Source organism: Dioscorea cayenensis, chromosome 5 (assembly GCF_009730915.1).
Source record: "Dioscorea cayenensis subsp. rotundata cultivar TDr96_F1 chromosome 5, TDr96_F1_v2_PseudoChromosome.rev07_lg8_w22 25.fasta, whole genome shotgun sequence".
Lineage (NCBI taxonomy): Eukaryota > Viridiplantae > Streptophyta > Magnoliopsida > Dioscoreales > Dioscoreaceae > Dioscorea > Dioscorea cayenensis.
In genome coordinates, this window is record NC_052475.1 from 5,988,503 (window position 1) to 6,001,374 (window position 12,872).

General features: G+C 35.6%; 1 pseudogene; it reads right to left on the reverse strand.

Annotated features, from left to right (window-relative positions):
• Positions 1-4,702: 4,702 nt before the first annotated feature.
• Positions 4,703-5,977, reverse strand: LOC120259920 (annotated as a pseudogene).
• Positions 5,978-12,872: the final 6,895 nt, after the last annotated feature.

Genomic DNA, 12,872 nt, shown 5'->3' on the forward strand with positions numbered 1-12,872 from the left:
GACTATGTCAGAGCCGTAGAACCTCTCCAAACCCTTGGCCAATACCCCTCGAAACCCTAGCCGAAGCCCTCTCTCAAGTTGGGGAAAAGATGGAGAAAAGAATACCAAAATTGGGGCTGAATCGGCTTTAAATAGGGCTGGAATCGGGCGACTACATGGGCGTGAATGCTCCACGCGCTCGTGCGGAATTTCCACACGGGCGTGGATAATTTCCACACGCCCGTGTGGATTCTTTGTTTCTCTAGTTTCTCGGCCGGCTGTGAACAGTGCTGCTACAGTACGTGCTGCAGTGTTGCTGCATTACTCTGCTACAGTGTTCGCCCTGAATAGCTTCCCAATTCCATACTTTCATCGGGGTAACGCAAATGGGCACATGTTCACGTCTTGGATCACTTGCTTCTTCAATGGTGTACACGTTGGTGGAGCTCTTGTTCTATGTGCATATGTCGGAATGCTCGAATGTGACTGCCTTTGTGCCCCTCCAAATGGATGTGCCCACTCGAATACGAGGAGGTTGGTACACACTCTAGCATCTCACACCTGACCTATGTCTTCGCGTTTGAACCTTAGCAAGATTTCCTCCAAAATTGGTGCATTATGATCCACATTGTCCTATTTCCTTCATACTCGGCCTCACGACCCTACCTGTATAAAAGTAACATAAAAACACACATATTAGTGTAAAAACCCGAGAAAAGTAATGCTTAACATAAGGAATGAACGCTTCGCATTCGTATCGCACAAGCACTTATCAGTGTGAGAGTGGAAGATGCCGGTGTTGATGTTGTACACACTCCTAGATCTTTGTGGTGTTTGCAGGAACTATAGCCGTATTACTATAGTCGTATTACTATAGCACAATACTATAGTAATAGACAAAAAAGCACAAGGCCATGTGGAATTTCCTTACGGCCGTGTGAGGCTTTTCTGGTCATGGAAGTGAGGGTATTTTCAAAATTTTTGTGCCCTAAACCCTTTTTTTTCCTTCTTCCTTGCTTCTTCTCATTCTTTTGCTTCTTACCTTTGATTAGAGCATCCCCCTTGGAGTTCATTCATCTTCCTCTTAGAAATTGGGAGATCTTCCAAAACCCTCTCATCCATTTGAAGCTAGCAAGGTATGGTTTCCTAGCTTTATTCCATGTTCTCCTTAGTAGAATTAACCTATTGTTCTTTTTGTTCCCAATTTTTGGGTAGAATCACAGTTTTTAGTATCAGAAACCCATTGGTTCTTGTTTTGGATAAATTGGGTGTTGTTTAAGTACAATTGGGGCTAAATTGTGTAGATTAGGGGAGTCTCGTGGGCGTCATTTTTTTATTTTTATTTTCATCATGTTCATGTGTTATGTTCTTGCTTGCTAGGCGGAATAACCTCCTAGTATGGCGAGGAGCTAGGGGAGGAGTGGAAATGACTTTTTTGGATCGTTTGTTAGTAAGTGGATAATAGTCTTGCATAGTAGCATTAGGGTTTTTAAAGTTCATTCGTGTATTCATTTATGCTCTTTATCAATAAAATATGGTTAAGATACTATCTTGATTTCTCACAAGTGTTTGCATGTTTTACTTGTATATTTGCCATAATGATGTCAAAATTGGAACTAGAGATTTCCTCGTATATATGATCAATTTTATAATTATAATTCGTTGTTGTGATTGTGGTGCTTTTAAAGGCCGAATATGTGTCATTGTTTATTTGGAAATGTTTTGAGCTAATAGAAGTTTCAGTATTGATATCTATCATTCAATTGGTTTTACACACTGGTATATGTATACTATTGGTAAAATGTTTTTCAAAGTATATATGTTTTGATTAAGGCTTGGGACTGAAAAGTGATTCCTTTAATTTGAAAATAGTTTCATGTGTTTATTGGAATTTGATGGTGTAGTGAGGTACAATCTGCTAGCATTGTCAAAAATTTGAGGATAGGGTCTGGCACTGTAGTGTGAGGATTTTCACAGTCCGACCTAGGTAGTAGAGGTGGCATGGTTATACCTAGGGCTTTTCCATGCAAGAGGTATTATAGAACTCTTGATAAGTATGATGTTGAGATATTCGGGTTCATCACCCATGTTACACCTCAGACCCGACCAAGCTAAATCTGAGGTGCGTACAAAGGACCACAGTTCCATAGGGCGTGAGCTTGGGGAGTCTGTAAGGCCTCAAAACCTAACTCATAGTCGAGAAGGAAATAAACTAACAGAAATACAAAATATGGGTACAGCTTAAGGGATACAACAAGGTTCAAATATAGAGTAATTAAATACAGAATTGTCCCAAGGTGTAGGTTTTAGACAACCATACAACAAAATACAAAAACATGAGGCACAACTCCAAAGGGGAAAACAACCAGTGGAAGCATACTAAGATCCCTGAGTCTACTGCTCCTAATCTGAAAAGGATTTAAAACAAATCCATGAGCTCACTACCCTAGTAAATAATTCCAAAAAAAAAAACTAAAAACAAAAGTTCAGATTTGAAATACACACATAAATCAATAACACATGAGTAGTGCAATTGAAGAAAATCATAAAGGACAAAGCCAAATGTGCAGATTCACAAATAACAAAGTATGTCTCCAAATTCTCTATAAAAGTCAGAGGTCATTTGTTTACCCTTGGTAATCAGAGACTGAGTGTTAGAGGCAGTTATTATTTCACCAACGAATCAGTGCAAAATTGAGTTCTCATTTTTCCAGAAATTTTAATCAACAAGATCAATGATTAACCACCACTGACAGGGTTGACTTTAGTTCATTTGGAGACCAAAATATTCAAATACAAATATTTGCAGAGTACGAGTTCATAATTTCCCAAGTTCAGAAATACCCACAAATACTAATAAAATACAAGATCCAACTTTAGGGGAAAAATAAAAATATATAGAAATTAATTATATAAAGACTGTGGGATCGAAAATATGCGCCCTGGCATCGTGTCGATGAAGAGACACCAGGTGATATATCGAATCACAAATGTTATTTTATTTTATTTATTTTTATCTTTGTAGGCTCTTCCATTCCTAATAAAGGCAAGCCTCCATTATTAATTACCCCAGACTGAGATCTTAGGAAGCTCCGATTAAGGGCTCAAGTACAAGTAAAATGCAAGAAAATGTGGAAATTATAAATTTTGCTATTTATTACACATATATATATATATTCACTACAACATATAACTTTTTATATGTATATATATAACTTTATATCAGTGTTGCTGCCTATGCCTTGTCGCCACATTGCATGCCTCATTGTTGCCTTAAAATATAGAACTTATTATTGCCTTGAAATTTATATATTTATTTTAGATATTGCCACTGCCTCGAGATAATCTTTCCTGCCATTGCTTTGGGATGAGTTCACTGCATTGGATTGATACATCAATTCTAGATAACTCCAATCTTCACTCGGGTTGATATTTAGTAAGCTTTGAAGTTGCAAAGCATGTGCAACAATATAACAGTAAATGTAGTCCGGTCCATGCATCCTCAAATGATCATCTTAATATATCATTTCTCAAAAATATATAAAATATATATATATATATATATATATATATATATATATATATATATATATTAATCCATACTCATCCCATGGGCATCTTTTGAATGGTGGAACCTGCCTTTAGATTCTTCTCTTTAGTTCACGTATGCATGCATGCACACAATAACATGCTTCTCATTTCATGCTTCTCATCATTTTCATTCATGATAGCATCATCATCATCATGATTGTATCATCATATTTAGCATCAGGATCATCATTGATAGCATCATGATCATCATGGTTGGCACACAATAACATGCTTCTCATTTCATGCTTCTCATCATTTTCATTCATGATAGCATCATCATCATCATCATTATATCATCATGTTTAGCATCAGGATCATCATTGATAGCATCATCATCATCGTGGTTGGCATCAGGAGATAGGATTGGATGGCTAGAATTTCATCATCAAGTAGAAATAGTCTAAGTTTGAGGCAATATATAAGATGGATGGTTCTGATTTGATAATCAGGAGGTATGACTGGAGGGATATGGTTTCATCATCAAGAAGAAATAGTTCAAGTTCGAGGCAACATGAGTGATTCAGATGTTTGTATGATTGGAAGGATGTGATTTCATCATCAAGCAAAAATTGCTTAAGTTCAAGGCAATTTAAGATGAATGGTTTTGATTCAATCATCATTCGATTGAAGTAAGTTCGAGGCAATCAGCTGATGTCCATTCCATGCAACTTACTTATTTATTCATTTATTATTATTATTATCTAAGCCATATAGTTCACGTTGGTGACCAAGGTTGTTATTGATTCGTAAAGGATCAATTACATTGAAATGTTTTGAAATAAAGGCTGGCCCTGGCTCTTTTTGACCTCCTGGGAAAACAGCATACACCATTGTATGAATCAAGAAATCCTTTGCTAAGCAATTATTCACCACCATCTCTTTTTTTTTTTAGCTATCACTTTCTTAACTCTCCAACCTTCATTCATTTCCATTAAAACAATGATTTTCTACATGTCCCTTCAATGTTATATATATATATATATATATTAAAATTAGTCCTAAAACCATGCATTTTTGCTCAATGATGGGCCCCACATTCCTTGATTATTTTGAAACAACACTAAAACCGTGCATGCCATGCATGGCTTCTTCAAATAAGAGCCTTTTGGATTCTTCATGAGTATGCATGCTTCTAACTCACACCAACAATTTTCTCAACCATCCAATTACCTTCTGTGATAGGTCATAAGCAAATACCATTTTTGTCATACAGATGCAGATGCCTAAAGCCAGTTCTGTCACTGGCCCAAACAAAGCCATGAGTAATTTTATTTATTCCTTTATCTAGAGGCGTAAAGCAATCATGCAAATTAATCCATACATCGTGATTTTTTTCCATTATAACTTCCTTTTTCCCTGTCCAAATGTCAAACTTGAGAATCTTCAATGTCGAGTGATATCTATTTAAAACTTGGGCAATAAGAGTATTATCAGGCATCCAATTGACTCTAACTAAATATTTATTGCTACCAACTCCATTGAATTTACAACAAAGAAGATCCATCCAGGTAACCTGTTCATCACTGATGGAAACAACACCAATTCGGACTTTAACATTGGAAGCACCAGCAAAGGGGTAAGCATGATCTTCCTGTGCATCTGGACCAACAAAATCTTTACCCTGGTGCATGATTCTAAAGAGAGGAATCTCTGATGAATCAACTTCAGTGAATGCGATGTACTTGCTATCAGGTAACCACCAGAACCCTGCCTTCCGATCCATCTTTTCCTGGACAATATATTCGGCGAGACCATGGGTCTTTGCATTTTCTCTCGCCCCAAAAGATAGCTGTTTAGCCTCACCATTAGACAAGTGCAAAACATGCAGTTCATCATCCTTCACATAAGCTAGCATACTTCCATCTGGAGACAAATGCGGATCAATAATAGGTGAACCAGTAACACATAGCAATTTGAGTTCAGGTTCCCCGCCAGCTATCTCATGGAAGAAAATCCGGGATGACAAAGGCACCAAAATGGAATGACCACCGAGACAACCAGAAGCCATAGGGTTCCTCGCCCTCCACTCATACCAGGTGACGCCCAATCCCCCCTCCCTCGATCTCTCCATCCTCAGCTTCTCCTTAGCCGAAAGATTACTCTCGTCCAAGCCTCCTCCCTCTAGAGGGCTGAAAACCATCTCCTGGCTCCGCGACTGGAGATCAAACACGAAGACCTTACGGTAAAGCAACGCATCAGGGCTGAATAGGAAGCCAATAAAGTGGTTATCAGGGCTGAAGCTGATGCAGGAAGGGGAGACGTAGCCAGGATGCGGGAACTGGACAATGTCCTCCACCGGAAAGAGGAACGAGTCATCGTTAGCGTCGGTGAGGGGCATCTTGCCATCAATCTGAGGTTTCTTGATCTTGGTGATGGTGCTCTCCGATGCCGACAAGGAAGCTTGCATCACAGGGAGAGAAGTCAAAGAAATGGCGAGGATTAAGGGAGAAGAGATGATCGAAACCTTAACCCTAGGAAGTAGTGAGGATCGTAACGCTGTCAATGGTGAGGATGTCCTCGTAATAATTAGTATCCACGTAACTCTTGGTCTTCAGCAACGATGAGGGAGGAGCGAGGACGATGGCTTCAATATTGTTCTCCTCATCAGCAAAGAGCCTATCTCCTACATCTCAAAAAGAGAGGCAGCGATGGTGATTGCGCAACAACTTCTTGTTCTTCTTCATCTTTAAATTTTCTTTCTTCTTCTTTTTCTAGTTCGGGCTTTGGTTTCTTCTTATTTTCTTCTTTTACTGCCTTCTCCTTCTTCCTGCTTCCATGTTTCTTCCTCTTCGGCTGGTTCTCCTTCTCCCCCGTCTTCCCGTCGGTCTTCTTCGTCTTTTTTTTCTTATTTTGCTGGTTTTGTTCACCTCTTCTCCTTGAGTATATGCTTGGTTGAGAGAACACCAGAATCCTTCCTCGTTTTTCTTTTGCCTTCTTCTTTTCTTGATGAAGAATCACCGTTTACTATTTTCTTTGGCGACGACAGCCACTGCGATGGTGGCGATGGCGACAGCAGTGATGGCAACAACTGCGGAAACGATAGTAGGCCTTGGGCATCAACATCAAGCGACGACGGCAACTCCAGTGACAGCGTCAGGTAGCGGCAGCGACAACAGGAGAATTTTTTTTTATGTAGATATATATATCTATAAGAGGAGAGAAAGACCATCTTTTTCTTTTCTTCTTCTTCTTCTTTCGTCTTCTTCAAATCTTCCTTCTTCTTTCGATTTTCTCCTCTGTTCCCCCTCCTTCGTTCGTTCCTCCGTCCTTTTAAAAGCCTCTGAGCGGTTGTGCCAATAGTGGACGGTTGCATGGGTGGTGAGCAATTGCATGGGCGGTGAGGAGATCGTGAGGGAGCATGACACAGCACGACCAATTTATCGCCTTTTTTTAAATTATTTATTTTATTTTATTTTAATATTATTTTATTTATAATTATATATATTTATATATTATCTATATATTATATATAATATTCTATTTTATTATTATTTTATTTATTGTTATTATTATTAAAATTATTATTTATTATTTTATTATTTTATTATTTTATTATTTTATTTATTATTATTATTATTATTATTATTGTTTTTATTTTTTTATTTTAACTTATTACATTTATTTTATATGATTTTTTTAATTATATATATATATGTTTAATGATTTTATCTGATTTGGATTTATTATTATTATATATTATTTTATCTGATTTTGATTTATTATTATTATTATTCTTTTTATCTGATTGTATTAATATTAATATTATGATTAATATATATATATATAAATATATATATATATATCGATTTCTTTTGATTTGGTTTGGTTTATCACTTTTTTTGTTATTATTATGATTTGATTGATACCTATTTATTCTCTATTTTTTATTTTTTTATATTATTTTATTATTATTTTTTTTTACTTCGTGATTTGCATTCATGGCTGATCTTGAGATCGCCTCTAAATATGTTTTTTCGATTGATTTTCAAATTTAAACATTTAGGATCGCTTCGAGATTTATACTCTCGGCATATCTAGGAATTTAAATATTTAAGATCGTCTTGAGATCTGTGCTCTTGGCTGATCTTGAGCTTTGAGTATTTTAGACTGACTCGAGATCTGTGTTCTCAGCTGGTCTTGAGATTTGTGTATTTTGGGTATTTTGGATCGCCTCGAGATCCGTGCTCTCGGCTGATCCTGAGATTTGAGTATTTTAAACTGCTTCGAGATCGGTGCTCTTAGATGGTCTTGAGATTTGAATATTTTGTATCGCTTCGAGATCGGTGCTCATAGCTGATCCAGAAATTTGTGTATTTTGAATATTTTGGATCGCCTCGAAATCGGTGTTCTTAGCTGATCCTAAGATCTGAGTGTTTTAGACCGCCTCGAGATCTGTGCTCTCGGATGGTCTTGAGATTTGTATATTTTGAATATTTTGGATCACCTCGAGATCAGTGCTCTCTACTGATCCTGAGATTTGTGTATTTTGGAGATTTTGGATACTTTAGATTGCCTTTAGATATGTATTCTGGGCAGATCTAGGAATTTAAATATTTAAGATCGCCTCGAAATCGGTGCTCTCAGCTGATCCTGAGATTTGTGTATTTTAGACTGCCTTGAGATCTCTACTCTCAGCTAATCTTGAGATTTGAATATTTTGGATCGTTTTGAGATCGATACTCATAGCTGATCCAGAAATTTGTGTATTTTAGATTATTTTGAGATCTGTGCTCTTGGTTAGTCTTGAGATTTGAATATTTTGAATATTTTGTTTAAATTAGGAAATACATTATTATTTTTTTTATTTTTTTTATATAAACAATGACTAAGTAAACAAAACATTAAATTCATTCCTCAATACTAATTCCTTCAAAATATCACTAAAACAATTATACAAATAAACCAGTAAATGGTGGGAATAATTTATTCAACACAATTAATAGCAACTGTACGAACTTCTATATAAATATAAAATTTCTAGTTTAAAGCATTTAATATAATCATCTAAATGAAATCAAACACTAGCATAATTATTAAAACAATACTTAAATAAAAATACTTAAGTAAAAATAGCTGAAAACATTTATTCAATAATAAATAAATACTAATATTTACACAATACAAATTAATATCTGAAATAAAATACCACAACAAAGAAATAGACAATTGTTTTACCTAATAAAATAATTTTCACAAATATTGTAAATATGAAGTTATCGGTGAATTACTTATCTCAAAATTACTTTACTCCGAGATACAACTCGAAAACCCAAAGTCAATTCTCAAATGGTCCTAAAACTCAGGTATTGGTAACAATTACAACTCAAGAAATCAAAAATCAATCAAAATATAATTAAAATCGTAGGTCTACTTAATAAGACTAAGCATACAAAAACAAATAAACACAGACACATATGCACAATTCCCAAGACCTGGTTCTTATGGGTTGAAAGATATTAAATCTTAAACTACAAAACAGAAAAATTCAGCATCACTAATTACCAAATATTTCCTACAAAAAGAAAAAAATAAAACAAAACAATACTAATAGTAGTCGTAACAACAATAATGTGCTAAGAGGAACATGAACATGAATAAGTAGAATGAAGAAAAGAATAAAAACAGGAGGTAAGAGAAACTAAGATGAAATTAATTCTCTTAACACAAGTGGCTACAGGTCAAAGTATGTGTGCGTATATTTATATATAACAATAGATATATATGGATGCAGAACCAACATATATATAATTATATGCAAATAAACAAATATACTTGAAAGGGGGCATATATATACTATACTAAACAGTTGTAGAATCAAAGCAGGACACACATACTTAAATATCCTCTAAGCCATAACTTAAAAGAATAAGTATAATTTAAAATTAATGGCTCATGGTCACAGCACATTCAATTTAGGAATTCAAGAAAGGCTGGAAGAACCAATCGTGGCTAATAAAAACATGATTAAAAGCAGACATACTTTACATGACTAAGCATAAATATGCACATTTATATAAGTATATAAAACCCATAGATAGCAAAAAAAAAAGACTTTACATCTAAGCTCACCACCAAATAAACGTGCAAACTAAATCAAAAGGATAGAAAAAAGCTTCAAGTTCAACTGGTTTTCAGGTGTAAACATGGAATGCAAAGGATGCTAACATGCACTTATAAACAAAAGGCTGCATGAATATAAATAAGTACATACAACTAATAGTCTTCAAAGCATGCATTTCATTCTGGTTTTGAGAGGATTTAAATCCAACGTTCACACAAACACCAAACACAACCTGGGTATTAACATACAACATGCTCCAAAATTCATATTCAAGCAAGCTTCAAATACTACCCATGCATCAAGCTCTACAACCACCAAGAGAACTAGAGAACCTACCTAGACTTCGTTGAAGCATCAACGGTTCACTGCTCCTCTTAGCCTCACCCCGAATGTCAAGAACTCCAGTAGAGGCCAGAACTCCAGCCTTTCGAAAAGAGTAAGATGGAGAAGGAGAATGCAAAAAGGAGCTGGATTCTCAGAGTTTTTTAAGGTGACAGGGATGGGATGGAGGTCAGAATTCTCTATGGGAATTCATCCTTTCCACTAGGCCCCCAAGGCAAGGTGAGAAGGACAAAAGGATAAAAAAAAATATTTCAAGTTTTCACATCTTATGCACCCTACTAACTAGCCTCCACAGTGAATTGGAGGGCTCCATAATCCTTTCTTCCTTAAAGGAGTTTAGCCCTCTAAACTAGCACTTGCCTCAAGGAACAGATGCGAAAACCTCTCTTTCATTTTAGACTCCAACTCCCAAGTTGTCTCTCACACAGAATGCTTTTTCCACTAGACTTTGACATGGGGGATAACTCGCTTCCTCAGTTTTTACTTCTTAATGTCTACAATCTTTATAGGTAATTCTTCGTATGAAAAATCACTATTTATCTCAAAACAAGAGAACTGGATCACGTGATCAAGATTAACAACATATTTCCTCAACATGGAGACACGGAACACACTATGCACTTGAGAGAGAGTAGGTGGAAAGGCATAACTCTTTTTGCCAGCTCTGAGCTATTGTAGTCAATCTCTGATTTGGCTAACCTTCTCAATTGTTGTTTATACAATCCTTGGTCCTCATAGTTTCCTTTCTCCTACATCATCCTAATAGATAGGTGATCTACATCATTTTCCATATAAAGCCTCATATGGAGCCATTTGGATGCTTGCCGAGTAACTGTTGTTATAGAAAAATCCAATAAGAGGTAGATGTCAATACCATGCACCTCCAAAATCAAGCATACATGCTTGTAACATATCTTCCAGAATTCGGGTAGTTTTTTCTGATTGCCCATCAGTCTGAGGATGGAAAGTTGTACTAAATGTGAGTTTCATCCCCAAAGCTTTATGCAGGCTCCTCCAAAAATGAGCTATAACCGGGAGTTCCAATTAGAGACAATGGTGACTAGAATGCCATGAAGCTTCACAATTTGATCAATATACAACTCAGTGAGTTTTTCTAAGGACAAACCAATTTTTATAGCTAAGAAGTGAGCAGATATAGTTAGCTTATCAATCACTACCCACACAATGTCAAAACTGTTACTTGTTATAGGAAAACCGGACACAAAATCTATAGCTATGTTCTCCCACTTCCACTCAGCAATAAGAAGAGGTTGGAGAAGTCCTGCAAGTTTCTGATGTTCAACCTTTACTTGTTAACAAGTCAAACATTGTGCCACGAACTGTTTAATCTATTATTTCATGTTGTTCCACCAAAAGTTATACTTCAAAACCTTGTACATTTTAGTGCTGCCAGGACAAACTAACTAGAGAAGTAGGCTTCTTCCATAATCTTCTTCATTAAATCTAGAATATTAGGTACACAAACCCAATCTCCAAATCTGACTAAGCCGTTCTCATGAACTTTCAACTGTACTTAAGTACCAGCTTCTACTTCTTGACAGATCTTCTCCAGGTAATCGTCTCTTTCTTGAGCCATCCTGATTTTTTTGTAGTAGAGTGGGTCATACCACCAAGTTTGCTATAGAAGCGCTGGCGCTAAGCAGAACTACCCAAAGTTCCAATCTTCTTACCTCCTCCAGAATAGACATTTGAGAAGTGATCATCATAGCCACACTACTAAAAGAGTTCCTGCTAAGCGCATCAACCATGATATTAACCTTGCATGGATGGTAGTTGATAGCCCATTTGTAGTCTTTCATTAGCTTTAACCATCTTCTTTGTCTCAGATTTATCTCCTTCTGGGTGAAAATATACATGAGGCTCTCATGGTCAATAAATACTTCACAAGTTTCTCCATACAAGTAGTGTCTCCAGATCTTCAAAGCAAAAATCACCGCAGCAAGCTCTAAGTCATGAGTGGGATAGTTCTCCTCAAAAGGTTTCAAGAAATTCTTGTCGACGAGGTCAATGATTAACCTCCACTGACAGGGTTGAGTATAGTTCATTTAGAGACCAAAATATTCAGATACAAAATATTAGCAGAGTATGAGTTCAGAATTTCTCAAGTTCACATATACCCATAAATACTGATAAAATACAAGATCCAACTTTAGGAAAAAATATGTGGAAATTAATTATATAAAGAATAAGCAAACAAAACATTAAAGCCATTCCTCAATACTAGTTCCTCGAAAATATCAGTAAAGCAATTATACAAATAAACAAGTAAATGGTGGGAATAACTTATTCAACACAATTAATAGCAACTATACCAACATCTGTATATATATAAAATTCCCAGTTTAAAGCATTTAAAATAATCATCTAAACAAAATCACACACTAGCATAATTATTAAAATAATACCTAAATAAAAATACTTAAGCAAAAAAAATCTGAAAAAGAATATTCGATAATAAATAATTTCTAATATTTACACAATACAAATATCTGAAATAAAATACCACGACAAAGTAATAGACAATTGTTTCACCTAATAAAATAATTTCCACAATACTGAAAAGACAAAGTTATAGGTGGATTATTTACCTCGAAATTTCTCTACTCCAAGACACAACGCGAAAAACCAAAGTCACTTCTATAATGGTCCTAAAACCAAGGGATTTCCAACCACAACAATTCAAAAAATCTAGAACCAATCAAAATATAATTAAAATCATAGATCTACTTAACAAGACTAAGCATACAAAAACAAATAAATATAGTCACATATGCACAATTCCCAAGATCTGGTTCTAATTGATTGAAAGGTATGCTAAAAAATTCAGCATCACTAACCACCAAACATTTCCTCTGAAAAAAGAAAAAAAAAGAACAAA